This window comes from Gopherus evgoodei, chromosome 20 (genome assembly GCF_007399415.2).
Source record: "Gopherus evgoodei ecotype Sinaloan lineage chromosome 20, rGopEvg1_v1.p, whole genome shotgun sequence".
Classification (NCBI taxonomy): Eukaryota; Metazoa; Chordata; order Testudines; family Testudinidae; genus Gopherus; species Gopherus evgoodei.
In genome coordinates this window covers 13,864,254-13,890,181 of record NC_044341.1, presented here as the reverse complement: position 1 = coordinate 13,890,181, position 25,928 = coordinate 13,864,254, and the positions used below count along the sequence as shown (strand labels likewise).

Genomic DNA, 25,928 nt, shown 5'->3' with positions numbered 1-25,928 from the left:
TCTTTCTACTTTAAGTGCAAGGTGACTTCATTGTAAACACAGAGCAGCATGTGCATATTAAAAATGCAACATAAAACAAAAGCCCTATCAAAACACTTCACTGCACACACAGTTATCTCCCTGGAGAGTGGATGAGGGAGAATGAAACATAGGACAGATGTTTAGTCATGTTGGAAGGCGCTCAGATAAGGGTGGGATAAGAACCTAAGTAGATTAGAATACAACAGCGTGTGTTCATCCACTCTGCTCCCGACTCCTGGAAACTCCCTCCCTAGCCTAGGTACTATTGTCAGCATCATGGTAGCACTAAGATATCGACAATGGCAACTGGGAGAGGGAAGAGGCTGCAGGTATTAGGGACAGCGTGGAAGAATATCCTGAATGAGATCAGGTCCTCATCATGTTAGGGGCTGAAACTACACATTGTGGCATACAGTTGACTGGCCCTAGTCTCACCCCTCCCATTCACAGGCTGGAGCACCTCAGAGTGGATTAAACTACTGCACAAAAAAGAGACATAACATAGGGCTAGGTTTTCTCAAGGTGTGGTGCCTCCTGGCATTTTCAAAAGTGCCTAGGTGACCGTCTAGGAGTTAGATACACAGTGGGATGGTGCTGATCTGAAAATGACATTAGGCCACCACAGGCAACAATGCATTCTGTGAGAGATGCTTGCAGAGAACACGTGGTGTCTGCTGGTGGGATAAAGGACCCAATGCTGATGTGTTCCAGGATATATCTACAGTGCAATTGAGCATCCACATCTTGTCCACATCGGGGATCTTGGGCTTGGACTACAAGGTGGCTTAATTGCAGTGTAGACATTCAGGCTGGGGCTGGAGCCTGGGTTTTGGGACCCTTGAGGGAAGGGAAATCTCAGAGCTCAAGTCTTAATGTCTACACCACAATTAAACAGTCCCTTACCCTGAGCCTCACAAACCTGAGTTGGCTGGCAGAGACCAGTCGTGGGTGTTTAGGTTCCATGTAGAAATAACCACAAAGGAGAACTAGCAGACTGTAGAGACAAGGATTCAAGAAGGAAGGCTTCTGTGGTATGGGCATGCTGTGCAGATGTTAAAAACCCAGGTTTTTAGATGAACCCTTGACTGGCCACCACTTGGTGGAAGGTGGAAAAGAGAAGGTCAATGAATGACACACACATACACATTGAGAAAGATGTCAGTGCCATGGAAACAGACGATAACAGAGCAAGAAATGTGTCATTAAGCAGAGGGAGGTGGAAACACTGGGTTTCCTTATGTGTCATAAAGCATGAGAGTATTTATTTTAATCTAATTACATTTTAAGCACCTACGGCTGCTGAAGACTGGGTGCCTGGTTGGCTGGATCGAGTAGCAGCAGGACCATGAAAAGATCAGGGTGGGCAGGCTGAGCCCAGGGGCTGAGCCCAGGACCTGGCCAGACCAGCCAAGGGTACCAAGCCCTGCTAGTCTGCTTACAGACTGAGGCCAGGAAGGGCTGCTGAAAAGGACCTCAGCTGCCTCAGGGAATAACTCTTAGAGCTACTCCCCAATACCAGGGCTGAGAAAGACCTGACCGTATACCCCGGAAGGGGGTCCAGCATGTGTGCTGTGGAGAACCAGCAGCAGGTGTGTGTTTGTGTGTGTTTGTGAGAGGCAGGTACCACCCTGATGTAACACCAAAAAAGAAAAGCAAGATCACACTTAACTGAGAGAAAGAGGGCCATCCACAAGAGGTGCACCCCCCCGCCCCCGTGAAAGGAACTGTTTGCAGGCTCTATCAGCCAAAGAAAAGGGGGCACTCATGAGATTCACATGCTGACCCCATTACATCTCACAACGGAATTGCCATAATGTAAGAGTCCCCCCAGACACCATAGGGACCTGTCACAGAGTGGCGCCTCCTGCTGGCCATCCTGGGGATCAGCACTGGCCAGGTATCGCATCCTCCTGGCAGCATCTCTCCTGCCATCCTCTCATCTTGCAGACCCCTCTCACTCCAGGAACTGCAGCCTATTCTCCATGACTCCAGCCAAGTCACCGTACACGTTCCACCCTTCCAGGGTATAACAGTCCCTCTTGGGAAATGGGCTCAGGCAGTCTTCCTGCTCATTGCCCCACCAGTGCTCCTTCATCAGCGGCCGGTAGGGGGACCCAGGCTCAGGGGCCCTCTCGCAGCCAAGGTCTGACCTATCCTATACCTCACTGCTTTTCCCCTGAGCTTTGCCTACCTCTCTGGTTCTCCCCCTTCTCTGGGCATACCAAGCCACACTCTCTCCTCTCAGGGAGCAACTGCAGCTCCAGCCCCATCTATGGTCAGCTTCCCGGTTTATATAGGCCCCAGCTGTTCCTGCCCAGATGAGCCTTTTCTAATTAGCTCCTGTCTCCTTCTCCAGGTGCAGCCTGGGCAGTTAATTGGCTCACTTACCCATTGTAACCTTTCCAGGCTTTGTGTGGGGTGCAAAGGACCATTAAGCAGAATGAGGAAAGAATTCGTCAGCACTAAAGTACATCTCAAACAAGCTTTACATGGTGCACAGAGAGTTGGCTCCTAGTTAGGAAGTAAGGAACTCTGTATTATGTAATCTCCTTGTCAGGAAGGCACCTTCATGGAGATTTGTGACACCACAATCCACAAGATCTCATATTTGATGGCAATCGAAATTAGGGAAAATACAGTAACCAGGGAGTGAAGTTCTCCCCTGTGAAGTGACGTATGTACAGGGTAAAATTTTCAAAAAATCCTAAGTGGCTTAGTCTCATTTTCAAAAGAGAGTTAGGCTGTTAGGCCAGATCCTCAAAGGTATTTAGGTGCCTAACTCCTGCTGAAATCATAGAATCATAGAATATCAGGGTTGGAAGGGACCTCAGGAGGTCATCTAGTCCAACATCCTGCTCAAAGCAGGACCAATTCCCAGCTAAATCATCCCAGCCAGGACTTTGTCAGGCATGACCTTAAAATCTCTAAGGAAGGAGATTCCACCACCTCCCCAGGTAACCCATTCCAGTGCTTCACCACCATCCTAGTGAAATAGTGTTTCCTCATATCCAACCTAAACCTCCCCTACTGCAACTTGACACCATTGCTCCTTGTTCTGTCATTTGCCACCACTGAGAACAGTCTAGATCCATCCTCTTTGGAACCCCCTTTCAGGGAGTTGAAAGCAGCTATCAAATCCCCCCTCATTCTTCTCTTCTGCAGACTAAACAATCCCAGTTCCCTCAGCCTCTCCTCATAAGTCATGTGCTCCCACCCCTAATCATTTATGTTGCCCTCCGCTGGACTCTTTCCAATTTTTCCATATCCTTCTTGTAGTGTGGGGCCCAAAACTGGACACAGTACTCCAGATGAGGCCTCACCAATGCCGAATAGAGGGGAATGATCACTTCCCTCGATCTGCTGACAATGTTCCTATTATACAGCCCAAAATGTCATTAGCCTTCTTGGCAACAAGGGCACACTGCTGACTCATATCCAGCTATTCATCCACTGTAACCCCTAGGTCCTTTTTCTGCAGAACTGCTGCCTAGCCATTCGATCCCTAGTCTGTAACAGTGAATGGGATTCTTCCGTCCTAAGTGCAGGACTCGGCAATTGTCCTTGTTGAACCTCATCAGGTTTCTTTTGGCCCAATCCTCTAATTTGTCTAGGCCCCTCTGTATCCTATCCTTACCCTCCAGCATATCTACCACTCCTCCCAGTTTAGTGTCACCTGCAAACTTGCTGAGGGTGCAGTTAGGTACCCAAATACATTTGGGGATCTGGGCCTTAGGAGGCTAAGTGAGTCTTAATAAATGGGATTTCAGCTCTTAAGTCATTTAGGTGCTTTTGAAAATGTTGCCCACAGTGCCTAGCACAACGGCACTGGGCCTCTCGGCACTCCTGCAACGCAAGTGGGCTGTGATTTTCAAAGGAGACTAAGAGAGTTAGGTACCCAAAATCAATAGGAGTTAGGGTGGCTAACGCCCTCCGAATCCTTTGAAAATCTCACCCAGAATAAACAATAACAAGTGAAAATATGTTTGGTTCTGGCACAGACCAGAATGAAACTCCTCCCTAAAAAGCATTGCCAAGACCAGTGGTGCAAGTAGAAATAATTTCTTGCCGGTACCACACTCATGGGAGGGACAAGACGGAGGGCATGTGATCCTCCATGTGACTCCTTCCCACCCCGTGCCCGGCCCGGGGCCTCCACACTCTCTCCGTTCCCTCCGACATCTCCCTTACCTGTCTAAAATGATGCTTTGGGCTCCTGGTGCCACCTGTACTTCCAGTATCAGAGGGGTAGCAGTGTTAGTCTGGATCTGTAGAAGCAGCAAAGAATCCTGTGGCACCTAATAGACTAACAGACGTTTTGGAGCATGAGCTTTCGTGGGTGAATACCCACTTCGTCAGATGCATGTATTCACCCACGAAAGCTCATGCTCCAAAACGTCTGTTAGTCTATAAGGTGACACAGGACTTTGCTGCTTTTACTGTACTTCCAGGTGTCATTGAGGATCCAGCAGGAGCCCAAATTGAAAACAATCGCCCCATTTTCCCTTAACACCCTATCAGTGCCTCCCTTATGTCCAGACTAAGCTTCTGCCAGATTGCCTTTATCTAAGGATTTCTTTCTGCTGCACCATCTGGGTTTGATGGGAAAGAGGCATAGAACTGTGTGTGCCATGTACATCTTGAGAGAACTACAGCCCAAATTGTTTTATTACTTTCCTCAGCATGACATACAGAAGGGGCAATCGAAATCAGCCTGGCAGAACATGCATGAGAACTGTCTCTGGACAGATAAGCAATTGATCAAAATCACATTCTCTGATCACTTGGGGCCAACTCCTGTTCAAAAGGAGATCAAAGGAGTTCTGCTATTGAGTTCAATGAGAACAGGCTTTGACATTTGGAGAGGAAAGAACAAATCCACTCAAGCAAGGGCTGGGTTGCTTATACCACAGGTATCAAAGGCTGCTGACTCATGTGAGAAAGTCAGCAGACACCTGATCTTTGTCCATTGCAAGGGAGAACTCATCAATCAATCATGAGGCTGGAACAGTCTCTGTGCCGGAGCCAACTCATAAATCCATCTGCAAAGGATCAAGGAAATATGAAGGCTCCAGATTACCTTAAAGTCCTCAGTCCCGTGGTTAGAATGCTCCCTTTGGTAGATGTTCATAGTCCAGAGGCTGGAGCAGGAAGGAGGCAAAATGGAGATGTTTCCAGGCCAGGACCTTTTAGCTTCTGCCAAGTGCCCAGTAAAGAGAAATCTGTTCTTATTGTGAAAGATGGTGTTTGGAGTCACATGGGCAAGTTACACATCAATCACCCCCACCCCCCTTCTAGTTAGAACTTTCACAAAAAGTCCATTCAGTGTAGATAGGCGTTTTCCAGGGTCCATTGTGAGCTAAGTGTTCCTTAATGGGCCATTCAACTTGACTTGTCCCTTCATGTGCTGGCTAAATACCTTGTGGATGTTACCGCAGGAGCAAACGTAGTAACCAGAGCTAATATTCATAACTTCAGATACCAAGATGAATATAGATGCATAGAAATACTGTAGCATAATCATAAGTACCAGCTGTTTCATGGACCTGACTCTTCCCAAAAGAGATTCTGAAAAAATCACACCACGTACCTGAGACCCTATGTGCCAGCACCTGGAGTTTTGTCTGTTATGTAACAACAGAGATGGAGCCAGTGACATGACTCCGTTTAGCCTAAAAGGGCCAGCTTAATTTTTAGCTGTTTGGGGGTGACTGCACCTTTAGTCAGTGAGAGGATACTGGCTGGCACACATTCAGGTTAATGGGCTTCAGTGTTCCTTTGCAGGTAACTTTTTAATGTTCAGAAACCTGGTATGTGCTAAGCTGGCTTAAAGCATAACACAGGTTTTTAGGTTTGCAAATCTGTGAACCTCTGTCTCTTTGAGATTTAATTAATTAATTAATTAATTAATTTTGCTGGTCGTAATGTGGGAGGGTATTCTCTCTGTTGGGTCTAAACTTTTGGTGAACTTTGGAGCCAAAAAACACCCAGACTGGCCGTCTCTGCATAATCCTTTCTGAACCTTTTTTGAACAAAGCACTGACCTGCAAACTACTTATGACACCCCCTTCCTCAAGTAGCCATTAGCCTTTATCTCTATGCATTTACTTGTTAAACTTGCTCTTCCTGTAAAATCTTGATTGATTATGCATGACCATTATTTTTTGTTAATCACTTTGTTTACTTCTGTGTATAAATATTGATGCCCACCCCTAATAAAGGGGCCACACTTATTCTAAAGCTTTTGGGGTAGTGTGTGCCCGTTGATCAACGCATTTGTGTCTGGTCTCTGACAGAATTGTGGGCCCATATTCCAACTCCGCAGCAACCTCGGGTGTTGGAGAGGTGAGTGAGGACTTGCTTTATTACCTAACAATTTGGGGGCTCGTCCGGGATTCCTTCTGGTGCGGTACCTCTGTCCAGTGGTCAGACCACTCATATATGAATTGGCAAGGCGCCACAGGAGATTTCTCCTAGCCAATTCAATATTGAGAGGTCGTGTATTGGACAGCAGGGTAAACGCCAGTTGGAGGGCTCCTGTCAGACACCATGGGTCAAGGGACTAGCGTGCCTCTTGAGAGTCCGTTGGGGATTGTAAATAAGTTATGGAATGAAGGGAAACTCCCAGTACAGACAGGAATGTCTAGGAAGAAGTTGTACACACTATGTGTAAGGAATTGGACTGGGTATACCGCGGTATTGGCCGACTCGGAGATGAGGTGGCCTTCGTATGGCTCTTTCGAGCAGGCTGCCTTAAGAGGAGTAAAGAGCCAGATCGAAAAAGACCATCCGGGACAGTTATGTTACTGGTTTTGTTGGGACACAGCAGCAGAGCTGTGGAAATCTTTAAAAATTATGGCAGTCAGGTACTCTCCCGAGAGTGAACCCCCTCCAGGTTATTTCGATGAAGGGTGTAGACCACGGCGTGTTTTGACTCGTCAGCTGGTCCCCTCTGCACCTGCCCCTATTCCTCCTCCGCAGGGGAACTCTCTCCTTGTAGCAGAGGGGAATCTGCAGGATCCCAGATTGGAATTTGTGCAGAAGGATGAGGAGGAATTGGAGGGGCCAACCTCGGGAGGAGTAGTTACTAGGCTTAGGTCCAAGCAGGTACAGCAGGGTGCATGCCCCCCCCCTGAGGATAGCCTAGAGGATGTCTCTGTCAAATCTCTTGCGAATAATAAAAGTATGGTTATAGAGATGCCTTTACAGGTGCACGATCAACCTTATATGAGCAATGATGGACAATTGCAACATGCTAGTATTGTGGAATATAAAGGATGGCTAGAATGGGATTTAAAAGAGTGGGGACAGTTGTCAGGGTCTTTTGGGGAAAATCCCCGAAAGATCATAGAACTTCTAGAAAGATTGTTTTTAAGTTATAATCCTACTTATACGGATGTGGATCAGTTGTTAAGTAGAGTTTTGACTGGAGAAGAACGTAGTAGATTGTGAATGGCAGAAAGGACATGGGGAGATAGCAATGCAGCTAATGTTACTTGGATGGATAGGCGGGATCTGGCCGCTGGCTGGAATCCCCTAGACTGGACTCAGCTAAGGCTGACTCAGCTGCGAACAGATAGAGAGCGATTGTTAGAGAGACTCAAGAAAATGGCTCGCCGCTCGCCTAATCAGGCTAAGTTCATGCAGATTCGGCAGGAATCTGATGAGCCGCCCAGAAAGTTCTGGTCGAGGCTATTGGAGGGGGCCCGAATGTTCACTCAGATGGATCCTGAGAGAGAAGCAGACCACCCTACTCTTATTTCATTTTTTGTGAATCAGTCGGTGCCCCCTGTAAGGGATTACTTCTTAAAGTTTCGCCCTGGTTGGGGAGGTGAGTCAGTCACTTCAGTGTTGGAAGTAGCTGATTTTGCCTGGGAGAAAGAAAGGGAAAGTAGTAAAAAGAAAGAGAAAAAGGAAGAATATAAGCTGATGGCTTTAGCTTTTCACGGTGGTGTTCGAGGCAAAGGCCGTGGCCGTGGCAGGGGATTCCAGGGTGCCCGGGGAAGAGGGTCCTGGCGACCCCAGCCATCAGGAAATTGTTTTCAGTGCGGACAGCCTGGTCACTTTAAACGTGAATGCCCCTGGGGACGCCCAGAAGGTCTGGCTGCATCCGCAGATGCTTACACAAGTGAGGAATACACCCCTGCACCACCAGCTCAGCCCATCCCCCAGGCCTGGATCAACTATGGAAAACAGCAGCAGCCGCAGCAAACTCAGCCTCCTCAATGACGGTACCCCGGGGGCGAAGGCAAACAGTGTGATGGTCTTATTTCCTTAATGTCTTTAGCCGGCTCCTTTCTCACTTTCTCTCCTCCCAGCGAAGAGCCTCGTTTAACCCTTTCAGTCCAGGGACTGCCTGTCTCTTTCCTCATTGATACTGGGGCTACTTTCTCTCTTTTAAATCATGCCCCCTCTCCCTGGCTATCCTCTAAGGTTAAAACTGCGACTGGGGTGGAGGGCAACCCACAGTCTCTGGGACTCACTTTGCCTTTGAATGTTATTTATGCTGATAAATGTTTTTCTCACCGTTTTCTTTTTTCCCCAGCTTGTCCGATCCCTTTGATGGGCCGGGATTTACTCTGTAAGCTTGAGGCTACTTTAACCTGCACTCCTGAAGGGGTAGGATTATTGATGACAGTGTTAGGAGATTCGGCCCCTACTCAGGGTAATTGGGAAACACCCCCCTCTCTCTCCCCTGACCTCACTGACTTGCCTTCAACCCTCTGGGGAATTTCTGACACTGATGTTGGCCTGCTCCTTTCGGCAGAGCCCGTAAGGATTCAGGTAAAGCCTTCCTTAACCCCCCCGTCAGTCCCTCAATACCCCCTGTCGCTGGAAGCCCGGGAGGGCATCCGCCCCATTATTGAGGGATTCATTGCACAAAAGCTAGTCCGCCCTCAGCGCACTCCCTGTAACACCCCTATACTGCCTGTCAAAAAGCCTCCTAAAAAGGACGGAGACCCTGTTCGTTGGCGCTTTGTACAGGATCTACGAGTTGTTAATCAGTATGTGGTCCCTCTTCATGCAGTAGTTCCTGACCCAGCTACTATCATCAGCCAAATCCCCTGGGATGCTGAGTGGTTCACTGTTATTGACTTAAAATCAGCTTTTTTCAGCATTCCTGTGCACCCAGACTCTCAGTATCTCTTTGGTTTCACCTGGGAGGGACAAAGTTATGTCTGGCAACGACTTCCTCAAGGCTACAGAGACAGCCCCACGATTTTCAGCCAGTGCCTCCGCCACGACTTGGAAGGTTTCACCAGTCCGCAGGGATCCACATTGGTCCTATACGTAGATGACATCCTATTAGGTAATCGCGAAGAAGCTGCCCTCCGCATCGATGGTAAGGCACTTTTATTATACCTACACACCAGAGGCCACAAGGTAGACCCTAAAAAGATTCAGTGGGTCTCACAGAAGGTCCGATATCTGGGCTTCCTGTTAACCCCAGAAGGAAGACAGATGGACCCAGCCCGCATAAAGACTATTCAAAACTGCCCTCTACCGAACACCAAGAAACAACTTCGAGGTTTCTTAGGATTAATTGGCTTCTGTCGCCCCTGGTTGCCGTCCTGCGGGGAGTTAAGCAAACCGCTCCACCGACTCACTGCTAACCTTGCTCCTGACCCTTTGCAGTGGTCCCCGGACACTATTCAAGCCTTTCAGTTACTCAAGGACAGTGTGGCCTCCTCCATGTCTCTCCGCCCCCCCAATTACAGCAAACCCTTTCACCTTTTTGTCCACGAGAGGGGCGGAATTGCTAGTGGTGTCCTTACCCAGCTGAGCGGGCCCCACCATTTCCCGCTTGCTTTTTACTCTCAGCAAATCGACCCTGTCGCTCAGGGAACCCCATCCTGCACCCGGACTCTGGCAGCAGCTGCCCTGCTGATCACAAAGGCAAAAAGCCTAACCCTGGGTCATTTTACCACGGTTTGGACCTCTCATGCCTTGTCAGCCCTTCTGCGTAGGGGCACAACCCAAGTCTTTTCGGCCCATCGTCAGCAACAGCTAGAGGCCGAACTCTTAGAAGACACTAACCTAATTTTTAAAAGGTGTGGACCCCTTAATCCAGCTACCTTGCTTCCTGACCTGCCAGTCCCCCAGGACCAGCACGACTGTGTGGAAGTAGTTTCCAGCATCTTACAGATAAGAGACAACCTGTTTGACGTGCCACTGGACAACCCCGATTGCATCCTCTTCTCGGACGGAAGCTCCTTCTATGTTGATGGCAAGCGTTTCACTGGTTATGCTGTCACCTCTGAATGGGACATTCAAGAGGCCGCCTCACTGCCAGGCAACTGGGGAGCCCAAGCCGCTGAACTCTATGCCCTGGCCCGAGCTTGCCAGTTGGCCGCTGGTAAGACCGTTACCATTTTTACTGATAGCAAATATGCTTTTGGAGTTGTGCATTGTCATATCCACCTCTGGAAGTTTCGAGGTTTCCAGACAGCTGCCGGTAAACCCATTCAGCACCTCCCCCTCATCCACAAGCTTTTGGACGCCCTCCAAAAACCCTCCGTCCTGGCTGTAGTTCACTGCCGGGCCCATACTAAAGATAGCAGCCCCGTTACCCGTGGGAATGCCCTGGCTGACACCTCCGCCAAGAAGGCTGCCACCTTACCTTTAGCCATGCCCACATTGGCTATTGCAACCTCCTCCTTTACTCCACCGCACCCCGTACCAGTACCCGCTGCTGAACTAAAATCATGGGAAAGCCTCGGGGCCACTCTGGTCAAAGGGACCTGGCTTATGCCAGATGGCCGAGCCTGCCTCCCTCGCTCCACATACCCTGTGGCAGTTCGCTGGCACCATGATAAAGGGGGTCACTACGGCACGCACGCCCTCGTGGACACTATCGCTCGCTTTTGGTATGCTCCAGGCATTCAACCCTATTGCCTATCAATAGTGAAAGCATGCAGCACATGTCAGCGTAATGGACCTGCTCCACCTCTTAACAAAATTAAGGGTGGAAGACCTCCGCCTGCTGCTCCATTTCAACATCTTCAAATTGATTTTGCAGATATGCCAAAGGCTTTTGGAAAAAAGCACCTCCTTGTTTTGGTTTGCCCTCTGACTTCCTGGGTCGAAGCTTTTCCTACTGCTAATTGTACTGCTGCCACAGTGGCGAAGATTCTCCTTAGAGATATTGTACCCCGTTTTGGCATCCCTCTTGTGCTCGACTCAGATCGCGGACCTCACTTTACTGGTCATGTCCTTGGCCATTTAGAACAAGGACTGGGCATTTCACACTCCTTTCATACACCCTACCACCCCCAGTCTAGCGGGAAAGTTGAGCGTATGAATAGGGAACTTAAGTTTACATTGGCTAAATACTGTCAGGAAACAGGATTAAAGTGGCCTCAGGTACTTCCCTTGGTCCTGTTTCACCTTCGTACTCGCCCAACCCGCGCATTGGGATTATCCCCCTTTGAACTGCTCTATGGACACCCCCCTTTCAAAGGCGGGGCGCTACCACGTGCTGATGTTTCACTATTGGGAGGGGATCATATGACTGCGTGTCAGTTTCTCTCCCTACAGGCTCGCCTCCGTACCCTTTGGAAAGCCTCGCAGTTTTCCCAGACCGTGCCGCTGGAGGAACAAATCCACCCGTTCCAACCAGGGGACTTCGTCTGGGCCAAAAAGTTCGTTCGTGACGACACCCTCCAGCCAAGGTTTACTGGACCCCACCAGGTTCTTTTGACAACCCAGACTGCAGTGTTCCTGGAAGGACGCAAATCTTGGATCCACCACTCCCACGTCAAGCCAGCCGTAGTGGACCACAGTGACGGACCAGCAGCTCTTGTCACCACTGAGGACACTGCCTTCGACCAGTGGACCAGCTTACCTCTCTCAGACATTAGACTTAAATTAACTCGAAAAAAATGAGAGGACCCTTTATTTTGACAACTGTATGTTTTTTATGCTTTTTCAGTTTATTTTCTGCTTATGAAGATAATGCTTTTATTAGATATTCCCATGAGGTTAAAACTCGTATTTTAGGAAATAGAAGTGATTGCTGGGTATGTACTCAATTTCCAGTAAATGCAGCACAGGGACTCCCCTTCACACCCATTCCCCTAACCACTGCTAATATGACTTGGATGCCACCGACTAGAATAAAAGATCCAGTCCAACCCAATCTTACATGGGACAAAACAGAAGTGCCAATTAACAAATATCTCAGGGTAACCAATCAAACAGGATCACTGTGTTTTGTTAAAGAAAAGGGTCAACTTTTGTGGGAACAAGTAAATGCAACATATATTTTAATGGCACCGCCTTTAGTAAAAATCTTGGCTTCAAGCCTTGCGCATCCCACTTATCCCATATGTGGATCCCTCACCCCGATCCAACCTTTTCAACTTTTTCATGGAGGGGCAGGTTTTCAGAGTCAGTTTTTAAAAAAGCCCTGCTCAGAGCTCGAGGGTGTCCAACTAATTGTTAAAGGATACACAATTGCCTTCTACAACTGCTCAAGCAGTACTACACTGCCCTTTGAGGACAACACTACCAAATTGTGCCTCTGCAGTTCACACAACGACCCCTCTGCGTTACCAGGGGAACAGTGGTACAACGGGCGGTGGGTTACCTCCTACTTTGAGAAATGGAATACCCAAAACGCATTATATGGAACATACTGGGTGTGCGGGCCCAAGGCTTATTATTTCCTCTCCCCTGATTGGGCAGGGTCATGTTATTTGGCATGGCTAGCACCGCCTTCTCGGATCTCCCTCACCCCCCCTCATTTTCCCCACGTTCGTAACATCCGTGAAACTGACAGAGATATTAATCTCCGTGATGGTTTGTCCTGGCAGCGGTGGGCTGGTCACACTAGCTTGAAGGGTGCTATCATCCGTCTACAGGGACTATTAGAATCTTTGACCAATGAAACTGCAACCCTATTTGAAAACCAGGCCGGGGAAATGTCCCAGCTGCGCCAGTTGGCTTTGCAAAACAGAATGGCTTTAGATATGATGTTAGCAGCCCAGGGAGGAACTTGCGCCCTCATAAATGAAGAATGCTGTGTTTTTGTAAATGACACCTACTCTGACACTTTTCAACGTACCAAACACCTAAGGGAAATGGCTAAAAACTACTCCTCTGGCCAGCCACCTTATGATTGGTGGGGAGCCTTATGGAATTGGCTGCCCGGATTTGGGTGGGTTAAAAACCTCTTGGTGGGTGTTGTTGGGGCCATGGTAGTCCTTATAATACTGTGTTGCTGTATTCAGTGTGTCCCCTCCCTCATAAACTCATGTAAGTCAGTTTATTCTTTTCCCACTTCAGCTAAAAGCCTTACTCTCTTCGAATTGGCCCAGGCTGAAATTGCCAAGCGGCCCTTGAGATCTTGAAATAGGGTGTAGCTTTTTGATTAATAGTTATCTCAAAGCTACAAATGGAGGAATGTTGGGTCTAAACTTTTGGTGAACTTTGGAGCCAAAAAACACCCAGACTGGCCGTCTCTGCATAATCCTTTCTGAACCTTTTTTGAACAAAGCACTGACCTGCAAACTACTCATGACACCCCCTTCCTCAAGTAGCCATTAGCCTTTATCTCTATGCATTTACTTGTTAAACTTGCTCTTCCTGTAAAATCTTGATTGATTATGCATGACCATTATCTTTTGTTAATCACTTTGTTTACTTCTGTGTATAAATATTGATGCCCACCCCTAATAAAGGGGCCACACTTATTCTAAAGCTTTTGGGGTAGTGTGTGCCCGTTGATCAACGCATTTGTGTCTGGTCTCTGACAGAATTGTGGGCCCATATTCCAACTCCGCAGCAACCTCGGGTGTTGGAGAGGTGAGTGAGGACTTGCTTTATTACCTAACATCTCCACCCTCTGCTATGTGTCTTGTAACACTCTTCTGAACACCAGTTGGAAGGAATTCTTTTTCAGTAAGTGTGAACTGATTCTTGTCTCTGAGAAGGCATGTAATTTTTTTCAGGTTCACGCTGATTAACACAGAAAACAATTAGAACTGTTAAACTTTCTTCAAATTCCATAGAAAATTAAGTTCAGTTATATTTTCCAGTACAGTGATGAAATGGGTGTTTGTATATGCAAACATCAACATGTTTAACTATTCACTTTCCCCCCCCCCCAAATGTGTAGTATTTCAGTCTGTTTATATGGGAGTTGGGTGAGGAGCCATTTCAGCATATGTCTGACTTATTAAAAAACAAATTTTAAGTAGAACTGTATCCTAAACTGCATTATGATATTGTACCTAAACACTGCATTTCAATGGGAGCTTCAATTTCCTTTATAGGAACGGAACAGACTCCTGAAACTTTTACCACAAAAGTAGTCCACAGATATGCAAATAGTCCCATTGTCTTCAGTGGGACTGATCAAATGATTAAGTGTTTATAGGGTTAGGTTCCAAGTTTGTAAATTGTTCTAGATGAAACTGACAATGCCTGAGCTGTCAGATCAGAAGGAGTGTCATTCAAATAAAGGTGGGCAGATGTGTGATAAGACTTAGGTCTGTTGCTAAGAAAAGAGGAATAATCTCTTCCCTCGATCTGCTGGCAATGCTCCTGCTAATGCAGCCCAATATGCCGTTAGCCTTCTTGGCAACAAGGGCACACTGCTGACTCATATCCAGCTTCTCATCCACTGTAATCCCCAGGTCCTTTTCTGCAGAGCTGCTGCTTAGCCAGTCGGTCCCCAACCTTTAGTGGTACATGGGATTCTTCCATCTTAAGTGCAGGACTCTGCACTTGTCCTTGTTGAACCTCATCAGGTTTCTTTTGGCCCAATCTTCCACTTTGTCTAGGTCCCTCTGGACCCTACCCTCCTATGAGTGTATCTACCTCTCCCCCCAGTTTAATGTCATCCACGAACATCCCATCATCCAGATCATTAATGAAGATGTTGTACAAAACCGGTCCCAGCACCGACCCCTGGGGCACTCTGCTTGATACCGGCTGCCAACAAGACATTGAACCGTTGTATTTCTAGTCACAAATACAGCTGGTTGAAATTTTCTCTCTCTCTCTTTTTTCCCACTGAAAAAGGAAGGGCTGTAGGTGAGTGATGACATTCCACCTCATTAGAATTACTCTGCTTACAAAAAAGCAAATGCTGATTTTAAGTATGAAATGACCAAGTACTTGGTGCAAGAAGAGGGTATCTGTTGGGCCTGTTTTGTTGCCCCAGAAAAAATCTAGTGGCAAAAGGACCAATGCAATCAGCTTGAGAGTTTAAATCACACTCTAATCCAAATGACCCTGGTGCCAGCAAATGGATTACAATGTGTGAGAGATGCTGAAGAATAAAGACATTTGATCCAATGAAGATCAACTGCTGCAAAACCTATCTGTGTGAAACTTAACATTGATGGTGCAGACTGTGCCAGAGCCAGAGCCAGGGAAGATGGTAGAAAAGTGGCTAGATCTTCTGCTGGTATAAATCTACATCATTCCAGTGACTTCAGTGAATCTATGCCGGCCTGTAACAGCTGAGGATGCAGCTTATGTTCTGAAGCTTGCCATTGTTTTGTGTTCTCTTGGGGTCCAATTCTGTACTTCTGGGATCAAATGGACCAGGAGCAAACCCTTTCAAGCACCAAATCCCCTGAGAGGTACTGAGAATACAGCCTTCAGCATCTCTCAGGATATTGCTCCATACATTTGTGGTCAAGCTTGCTCCAAAGGAAGTCAGTGGTGCTTTAAACATTGACTTCAACGGGACAAGGACCCTCCAGAGCTATCCTGGGAAGTAGCTTGCCAAGCCAGAATGGTTCATGAGTCACAAGGAGTTAATACAACTGCCCTGTGTCACAGAGCACCTTTCATCCAAAAGATCCCAAAGAGCTTTGCAAATGCTCATAAATACTGTCTAACTGCATGCACAAGAATTGCTATTCCCATCATGCAGATGCAGCAATATCTGGGGTGAAACCCAGCACCTGTTTTTTGTTGCAGGATATTTATTTTGTGTCTTTTATTACATAATATACAGTTAGATTTTAAGAAACTATGGTCTTGATATATGCTATGTAACATAACATGGATTGGAAAAAAGATAACTGTTAGTTCAAGTCTACACTATACACTCACTTTGGTGTAACTACATCATGCAGCAGTGTGAAAAATCCACACCCGTGTGACATAGTTATACCGATCTTAATCCACTGCGTAGACAGCGCTATGTCAGCATGAGAGCTTCTCCTGTCAATAGAGTTACCATCTCTTGCAGAGGTGGAGTTATTAAGCCAATGGGAGAGCAGTCTCCCATCCAGTGGTGGCTCCAGGCACCAGCACTCCAAGTGGGTGCCTGGGGCGGCAAGACGCGTGGGCGCCTTGCTGGTCCCTGCGAGGGTGGCAATCAGGCAGCCTTCGGCTGCTTGCCTGCAGGAGGTCCGCCGGTCCCATGGATTCGGCAGCAATTCGGTGGTGGGTACGCTGAAGCCACGGGATTGGCCGACCTCCCACAGGCGCACCGCCGAAGGCTGCCTGACTGCTGTGCTTGGGGCAGCGCCTCAGGGCGGGGGCGCGGGCTCAAGGTGGAAGTTTCACCTAGGGTGCGAAACATCCTTGCACCGGCCCTGCTTGTATATTTACATTTTGCTCTGTTCAGGGCAGAGACTGTCTCAATATGTACAGCACCAAGCACAGTGGTGCCCTGATCTTCTCTGGGCCCTCCAGGGTGCTACTGGGATAGGAATAATAATGAATTGTGCCTCACTGTAGTAAGAGAAGGCCCTGAAACATAAACCCTTGTATCAGAGGCCTGCTTTGAGGCCTAAGGCCCTGAACTAAAGTAATGGTCAAGACTTTGCTAACATAAAGCAAAGTTAAGCTGGGAGCCAGAGGCAGGCCTTGCTCACAGGAGCTGGCAAGGAAAGGGCTGATGCTACAGAAAGGGACATAGCTAAAAGGAACTGGACACTGGATATCAGAACAGTCGGATACTGGCACATTCCACACAGAAAATAAGGAATAAGCTGACCCATCCTAAAGACAGGGTCAAAAGAGTAATATGATGGATAAAGTTGTTTTGTTCAAACCAACGTGTACAAGGTGAGAGGCGGCGACTTACTGCGTAGAGGGGTTGCCTCTCAATATGTCAGGAGTGCTGTGTAACTTGTTCGTACCTGTGTATAAGAAGGCATCCCTGGGGCGGTGTCTTTGTCTGGCCTATGTGTCTTTGTCTGAACTGGTCCATTGTCAGGGAGCATATATGTACTAGCTAGCAGCACCTTGGATATCGGAATCGGGGAGCTGGAGACTGTGTTTCTCTTCAACAAGAAACCTGGCCCAGGTGTCTTTGTACCTATCAAGGTATTTTTCCCACTTTGAACTTTAGCGTCCTAAAAGTGGGGACCTGCATGTACCCTTCGAAGCTTAATTCCTATCTTAGATCTGATAGAGCCGCCACCAGCCAAAATACAGTGTTTGGCACATTTTCTGTTCCCCCAAAACCTTCCCTGGGGAACCCAAGACCCAAACCCCTTGGGTCTTAAAACGAGGAGAAATAAACCATCCTCTCTCCTTTCCCCCTCCCAGACTTTCCCCTCCCTGGGTACCCTGAGAGGCTACACTGATCCAAACTCCTTGGATCTTAAAACAGAGAGGAATTAACCTTCCCCGCTCCCTCCTTTCCCCCCACCAATCCCTGGTGAGTTCAGACCCAATCCCCTTGGATCTTAAACAAGGAAAAAAATCAGTCAGGTTCTTAAAAAAGAAAGCTTTTAATTAAAGAAAGAAAAAGTAAAAATTATCTCTGTTAAATTAGGATAGAAAATGTTTACAGAGTATTCAAATTCATATAGCCTAGAGGGACTCCCTCCCCCCAGCCTGAAATTCAAAGTTACAGCAAACAGAGGCAAAATACACATTCACAAGTTAAGAAAACAAACATAAGACTAATCTGCCTTTTCTAGCTAGTACTTACTATTTTGAACATAAGAGACTGTTTCAGAAAGATTGGAGAAACCTGGGGTGCACGTCTGATCCCTCTTAGCCCCAAGAGCGAACAACAAACAAAACAAACAGCACAAACAAATACTTCCCTCCACAGAGATTTGAAAGTATCTTGTCTCCCCATTGGTCCTCTGGTCAAGTGTCAGCCAGGTTCACTGAACTTCTTAACCCTTTAACCATCTGTTTATGACAGTACCTTACTAGAGTCTGTGGTCATTGGGGGTCCTCTTGGAGTCTGCTGTGCCAGCGACCTGCAGAGCCGGAGCAGCACACAGAGGGAACACACTCACACAGTCGACTGTTATCAACACTGAACAGAGCAAAGCACCACACCGGGCGTGTCTGACGACACTCATAAGCCCACTGCAAGCTGGCTCAGGACTGTTATTCCCACTTTGCAGATGGGGAAAACTGAATACAAAGGGTAGAAGCAACTTGTTCAAGGTTATATAAGGAGTCTGCAGTAGAACTGGGGATCAAAGCCAGCAGCACTGACTCCCAGTCAAGTGATTAACCATGAAGATATTTGGAACTGCTCATAGAATGTGTTCTGCACCTCAGCTTTGGGCCCGACGTGTAGAAGCTGCCGGCTACTAGCTCATGAAGTTAGCCCTTTAGCTCAAATACCAGATCCTATGATTTGGTGACAAAGTTTCAAAACCTGCAAATGCCCTGCAGTGGGCTTGATTACATATGCTTCTACCAATCCCTTTTTGGAGGTTCCCATGTAGAGAAGAGGAGGATGGCCGTGCAATAAAGGCTGATACCCCCACAGGGAGCTCAGTAACATCGTACTGTAGAAGCATGCTTCATGCAGCAGCTGTTTGACAGCACTCAGCCACCACCCTACAGAGTAGCAGGAGAGATGAACAACACATCGGAATGATAATGCAGACCCCAGAAATGCTAGATCTGGACATGAATTCAGCTGGGCAGCTGGAAACAAGGTTACGTGCCAGTTGAAGAGCTGCCAAAGGACTTTGTACTGAATCCAAATCTAAACTCAAGACACTTTTTGTTTTCTTTTTCAGCTCTGTTGTATCAGTCTCAAAGGCCAAAAGTGTTAGAAGTGTTTATAAACTCTGTGGCTGTCTAACACTAAAGCAGTGATGTTTAGGTTTGGGTTTTTATGTATGGATGTGTATATATTTAAACAGAGGCCTTGGTTCACTTGACTCCGTGGCAAACAAAAGCACTCAATCTAAAGCTGATTGATTAAACACAAGAAAGAACAAGAAATTAAAACAAGCATTTATACTGAAACTGGAACTGAGTGATTATGCAAAACAAGCTTAATTAATTTGCCTCCTTTTGGAGGCAAAATATCAGTCTCTTTTGTCTAAGCAACAACCTTTGATGAAAAAGAAAGGGTTAATTTTACTCCTGGTTCTGATGTCAGAAGGGTATTTACTTCTGTTTCTAACAGACAAACAGTCTCAAGGTGGAGGAGAGACAAGGTGGGGGAAATACGGCTTTTGCTGATTTTTCAGAACACTGGACAGTGGGTCGGTGATGGATGGTGGCTTGGCTGGCAGATCAGCCATGGTATCTGTTGCTTGGGCCCTGTTTCACATTCTGGTGAGGGATGTCATCTGGTTGAGTCTAGTTCTCCTTAGACAGGGCGGGTTGTGGCCATCTCATCTCGCTGTGCTGATGCCATGCAGTGGATTTGATGAAAAGCAGAGCGAGTGAGAGATATAGGAGGAAGGAAAAGAGAGGAGGGGACAGAAGAGGTTCTTACATGCCTCTGCAGCACTTGCAATTAGATGTCCACTTGATGGGCCGAGGACTGGATGTCATGATGGTGTTCAGGACTCAGTGAAAAACAAAATTCCTTGAACATAAGAGCGGCCATAATGGGTCAGACCAAAAGTCCATCTAGCCCAGAATCCTGTCTTCCGACAGTGGCCAGTGCCAGGTGCTTCAGAAGGAATGAACAGAACAGGGAATCACCACGTGATCCATCGCCTTATGTCCTAACAGCCTTCCTCTCAGGAAGAAAGTCTTTTATTCTGATTTGCTCCCTCTGTCTTGGAGTCAGGGAAGGTGAGACGAGACAAGCTGGGATGCCAGGTGGGATGGGAGAAGAGAACGACAAGATGATTTTTTCAAAGTATCTTTTTAAGAATCCCAGAAAGAAAAAAGCAGGTAAATGACATAGCGCATCCCCTTGTTATTTGTCCATAAGTTAGGTCTAATATCTGATACAAATGTTGGTTCATTTATTTCGGGCTCCACACCTTTTGTTTTTACTGAGCATGATTTCAACAGTCCTTGACCCATATCATCAGATGCTTTTTATTTCGACTAATCCAGTTTCTCTGTCTGGTTCCCTTGCACTGGTTTATAACAGTCATTACTGAAAACAATGGGACCTATTTTCCATTATTATTTTCAAAGCAGGCAAAAGTTATAGGTTACTGTGACATCTTTTGAATTTGAACATACTTTTTTACATTTTAGTAAATTTTTAGACCCAGTAATCAACTCTCTGTAACAGAATGTGCCCCTGCATTCACACCCTACACAAAATTGTAATAATCTTTGTACAAAGTATGCCTTGAAAGGTAACATTTGAATATTCATAATTTGCTGAACAGTATTGTCCTGATAAAATCCATGTGACAACACTGTATGTGAAGTTATAAGGTTCCACTGTGTGGTACTATTAACACATGTTCCAAACTGAGGTTGGCAAACAAGTGTGTTTTACACAAAGGAATGTGTGCTCTACTTAATTTGCATTTAAGCAATAAACAGATTCATCAAGCAGGAAGTTCAGACTGGTGAGGAAAAAGCAGCAGGGAACATCCTTCCACATAGACTTTGTCTCCTGGCACCCAGCTGGAAATGTTTTTCAAGAGGAGGACAAACACCCTAGGACTCCCCCCCTCACTCTCTCTCTCACTGCCCATCACATTCAGTGCATCTGAGGCAACAAAGGAAGCCTTCATTGAACTTTGGGAGAATGGGTCCTGACCTACAAGATTTAGTCAGTAAGACTGCTGAAAGTATATGGTAAGAAACTTTGCTTGAATTTGGTTTAATTTGTTAAATTAGATATTAGTAAATGTCTCATCTTTATTTTTCTTGAAACCATTTCTGACGTCTATGCGTCATTACTTGTATTCAATTAAAATCTCTCTCTTTGCAGTTTATAAACTTGTTTTATCTGATCCAGTGTGTTTAAATTGAAGTGCCTGGAAACTCCCTTTGGAGTGGCACGTTGTGTGCGTATTATTCCTTTAGAAGAAACAATGGACTTAATATAGCTTGTATTGTCCAGGAGGGGGCTTGGCAGCACAGAACATATATTTCTGGGGGGAAATCTAAGACTGGGGATATATTGGGATTGCTCTGCAGTATAACCAAGGCTGGTGAGATCCAGAGTTTAACCCAACGTGTAACCCAATTGTCTCTGGCAGGCTACAGCTGCAAACACTCAGGATGTGGCTTGCATGCTGGAAGGCTGTTTGTGAGCAGCCCTGGGGGGCGGGTGGGGGGAGACAGCTTCAGCAAACTATGGTAAGGCACCCAAAACTTCAAGACAGGGTGACACATCTGCGCATTAGTCTGGATTATACCCTGGTATGTCACTGTGACAGGGTGTACCAGGCCAGACAGAAGCAGCAGAGCGGTCTTCCAAGCAGTCTAGAGTGGCTGCAGGGAACAGTCAATCATGCCAGCAGCTCAAGGGAAGTGATTATTCCCCTCTAGTCGGCACTGGTGAGGCCACATCTGGAGTATTGAATCCAGTTTTGGCCGCCCCCTACTACAGAAAAGATGGGGAAAAATTGGAAAGAGACCAGCAGAGGGCAACAAAAATGATTAGGGGGCTGGAGCACGTGACTTATGAGGAGAGGCTGAGGGAACTGGGATTGTTTAGTCTGCAGAAGAGAAGAATGAGGGGGGATTTGATAGCTGCTTTCAACTACCTGAAGGGGGGTTCCAAAGATGATGGATCTAGACTGTTCTCAGTGGTGGTAGATGACAGAACAAGGAGTAATGTTCTCAAGTTGCAGTGGGGAAGGTTTAGGTTGGATATTAGGAAACACTATTTCACTAGGAGGGTGGCGAAACACAGGAATTGGGTTCCCTAGGGAGGTGGTAGAATCTCCTTCCTTAGAGGTTTTTAAGGTCGATATTGACAAAGCCCTGGCTGGGATGATTTAGTTGGAGGGGGGTTGGACTAGATACCTCCTGAGGTCTCTTCCAACCCTGATATTCTATGATTTAGTCAGGGCCCAGGTGGGCCATGTAAAAGGAGCTGCATAGGAAGAGGCACGCAGTTGCTGCCTGCAACTAGAGGAATGTAGATGGTGTTCCTGGCTGGCTGAGGATGCTACAGGACCATGGACAGATCTGTTGCTGGCAGGAACTGGGGAAACAAGAAGGAGCTCCTAGCTGGCTGCTGGGACTGAGTACAAGACTTCCGCCCTATGGAAAGGGTGAAGTATTCATGAAGGTGTGGGAGTCATGGGGAAGTGGCCTAGGGAAATCTAGAAGCATAGTGAAGAGTTAAAAGGGGACGCACTGGAGTGTGACTGCTATTCACAAGGTCCCTGGGCTGGGACCCAGAGTTGCGGGTGGGCCTGCGTCCCACCACTGGCCACAGGGTAGTGGCCTGAACATTGAACTGCGATATATCCCCAGAAGGGGAAGTGAATTATTAGTGTTCCAGCTGGAGAGTTAGATCCAGAATTGCCCAGAGTGGGTGAAACCATTGCTTCCAGGGAGGAAGCCCTGGGGGCACAGCTTGATTCCAAGGCTGGGACTGTTTAAACACTGCAGACTGAGACTTTACCATAGAACTGTTTATCTTGGAAGGGTTTTTGTTGTTGTTGTTGTTGTTGAAAGCCTGCAAACTGTGTGTGTGATATGGGTTGGAGGACTGAGTCACCGAAACCACCTGAGAAACCACCAACAGGGGTCATGTCAGACTGAGAGAGGAGCCGACGGACACCAAGCCAGGGAGTCCTCGTGAGAGGTGGCTGCCACTCAATTAGGGCTTGTCTACATCACAAAGTTGCAGCGCTGGTGAGGGGGTTACAGCGCTGCAACTTAGGAGGTGTACACATCTGCAGGGCATCACCAGCACTGCAACTCCCTGTTTGCAGCGCTGGCCGTACTCCCGTTTTGTCTCGGGTGTAGAGGATCCAGCGCTGGTAATCAAGTGTAGACACTTACCAGCGCTTTTCTTGACCTCCGTGGAATAAGCAGGTATCCCAGCATACCTGAGGATACCTCTCTGGTAATCAAGCAGGTCTCCTTCCCCGCGGTTTCCTCCGGTGTTCAATCCCCCCCCAAGCAGGTCTCCTTCCCCGCGGTTTGCTCTCGCGTTCCCCGAACCCCCTCCCCGCAAGCAGGTCTCCTTCCCCGTGGTTTGCTATCACGTTCCCCGAACCCCCCTGCAAACCGTGGGGAAGGAGACCTGCTTGCACGGGGGTTCGGGGAACGCAAGAGCAAACCACGGGGAAGGAGACCTGCTTGCACGGGGGTTCGGGGAACGCGAGAGCAAACCGCGGGGAAGGAGATCTGCTTGCCGGGGGGTTCGGGGAACACTGGAGCAACCCGGGGAAGGAGACCTGCTTCCCCGCGGTTTGCTCTCGCGTTCCCCGAACCCCCCTTGAAGCCGCCCAACAGCGCTGCAGTGTGGCCACATCTAACACCACTTGCAGCGCTGGTTGCTGTAAGTGTGGCCACTCTGCAGCGCTGGCCCTATACAGCTGTACTAATACAGGTGTAACAACCAGCGCTGCAAAATTGTAGATGTAGACATACCCTCAGTGTCTTCATTCCAATACAGCTTTTCCAGCTTCCAAAGAGGATGCAGCAAAGTGCGAGACAGCTATAGCCTCCATCAATAGGTCACTGAGTAGAGAAATACAAATGGGTGACTCTGTGTTAATTACCAAGGGCTGCGTTTTGATTGACACCAGCTTCCAAACATTTCCTTTGTTCTTGTGATCATGTGGCTGAGCATCTTCAGTCACATTGCTCTCTTAAGACTATTACTTTGGATGCAATTGGAACTGCTGAGGCTTGGGAAATTCTGCTTGCCAAGTGCTGTTATTTAAAAAATAATAATTGTAAGCTTAAAAGGAGCTTAAAGAAAACAATGGGGAGAACAAAAGGAGATGATAATTACAGCTGGGAGGCATTTGGAAACCCTGTTGTCAGGGCCATCAGGAGTCTGTTTATAGATCTTACTTCTCCTCCTAAACTCATGGGGAACAGGAGTTCTTGTTCCAGACTTTTGTTTGTCTTGTCCAGTATTATTGAAATTAGTTGCATCACGTAACACCCTATCCCCCCCTACAAGACTTGACATTGGGCAAAGTCACTTAGTTCTGCTCCACTCACAATGGTGTTATAACCATTTCGATTAAGGGGTGTGGATTATGCAGATATAGTTAAATTTTCTTCTAAAGTACTTCGCCACACAACACTCAACTCATTGCCAGGGATGCTGCGCAGGCCAAAAGTATAACTGGGTTATAAAAAAAAAAAATCATGGAGATCAGGGCCATCAATGGCTAGTAGTCAAGATGGGGCTAGAGTCACAACCCCATGCTCTGGGTGTCCCTGAGCCGAGGTGCGATAGAGTATTCAGGAGATGGGTTACACATGTAAATATAAGCACTAATAAACTCTAGTTCTTAATTAGCAATTTGCATCAGCAGATCTCAAAGCTCTTTACAAAGGAAGTCGGTATCATTATTCCCATTTCACAGCTGGGGAAATTCAGTCACAGAGGGGGTGGGAGGAAGTGACTTGCCTTGTGTCACCCAGAGGCAGGACTAGAATCCAGATTTTCTAAGTTTGCCTTTGCGCTATTAGGCCACACTGCCTCTTAATAGGCCTCCATTCCCTCTGCTTAGACTGGTTGAAAAATTGTGGTCAAGAGTGTTTTTCAACAGATAGCTGGGTTTTTGACTAAAGGTTTTCTGTGGAAAGTGTCTGCTTTCAGAGCAAACATTCTGATTCTTTTTTCATCAAAAAGCTAGACACTCAAAAAATGAAATATTTTGATTGCAAAATGCTACCGCGGTGCATCATGGGAGTTGTCGGTCAAGTACCTCTTACTGAGCGCTTCCCTTCCCCTTTAGGTCCAGACTTCATCTCCCAGGATGCAGCACTGCATGGCTGTGACTGCCATGATGCACCACCTCTCCTTGCCAAGAAAACAGGAGCATGAAGTACCATAGGCACTGACTCTGTGGGTGCTCCAGCCCTAGAAAAAAATTGGCGGGTGTTTAGCATCCGCTGGCAGCCAGCTCCCCTCTTCCCCCCCACTCCCACCCACCTGCGGCACCCATTGATCAGCTCCTTCTCCCTCTCAGCACCTCCTGCACACTGGGGAACAGCTGTTCGGTGGTGTGCAGGAGGTGCTTGGAGGGAGGGAGGGGAAGAAGCGGGGATGGGACATGCTCGAGGAACGGGTTGGAAAAAGGTGGAGAAGAGGCAGGGCAGGGATGGGGCCTTAGGAGAAGGAGTGGAGTGGGGATGGGGCCAGGGCTGGAGCGGGGGTGTTGAGACGCATGGCAGGGGTTGTGGCTTTGGGGAAGAGGTGGAGTTTGAACACTCTCAGGATAATCAGAAGCTGGCGCCTGTGTGAAGCATCCAAACTACACCTCCCATGAATGCTATTTCACACTCAGAGTGCTCTATTTTTCGGACAAAATGTTTAACAGAAAAATAGATTTTTTTTTCCATGAGAAGAAACATGTTCTGATCATCTTTATTGTGCACATTTGTACTGGTTGGGCTGCATCTATGTTAGGGCTTGTACCAATTTAACGACATTGGTTTCTCTACTAATATACTGATAGCGATACAAAACCTGTGACTCAAACCCTAAATCTCTCTTCACCTCATTTCCCCATCTCCAATGAGGATAATAATCCTTCGTCTCTGTTGCCTGTGCAGACTGCAACCCCTTTGGGGCACGGGCCACTTCTTACTATGTTTCT

At 47.3% G+C, this 25,928-nt stretch overlaps 1 long non-coding RNA gene across 1 annotated transcript; it reads left to right on the top strand.

The window, feature by feature from the left end:
• The first annotated feature begins 1,327 nt into the window (after window positions 1-1,327).
• Window positions 1,328-18,229, top strand: LOC115637699. The gene is made up of 3 exons (XR_003997330.1): window positions 1,328-1,338; window positions 5,790-5,802; window positions 18,160-18,229. It is a non-coding gene; the product is annotated as an uncharacterized LOC115637699 (long non-coding RNA).
• Window positions 18,230-25,928: the final 7,699 nt, after the last annotated feature.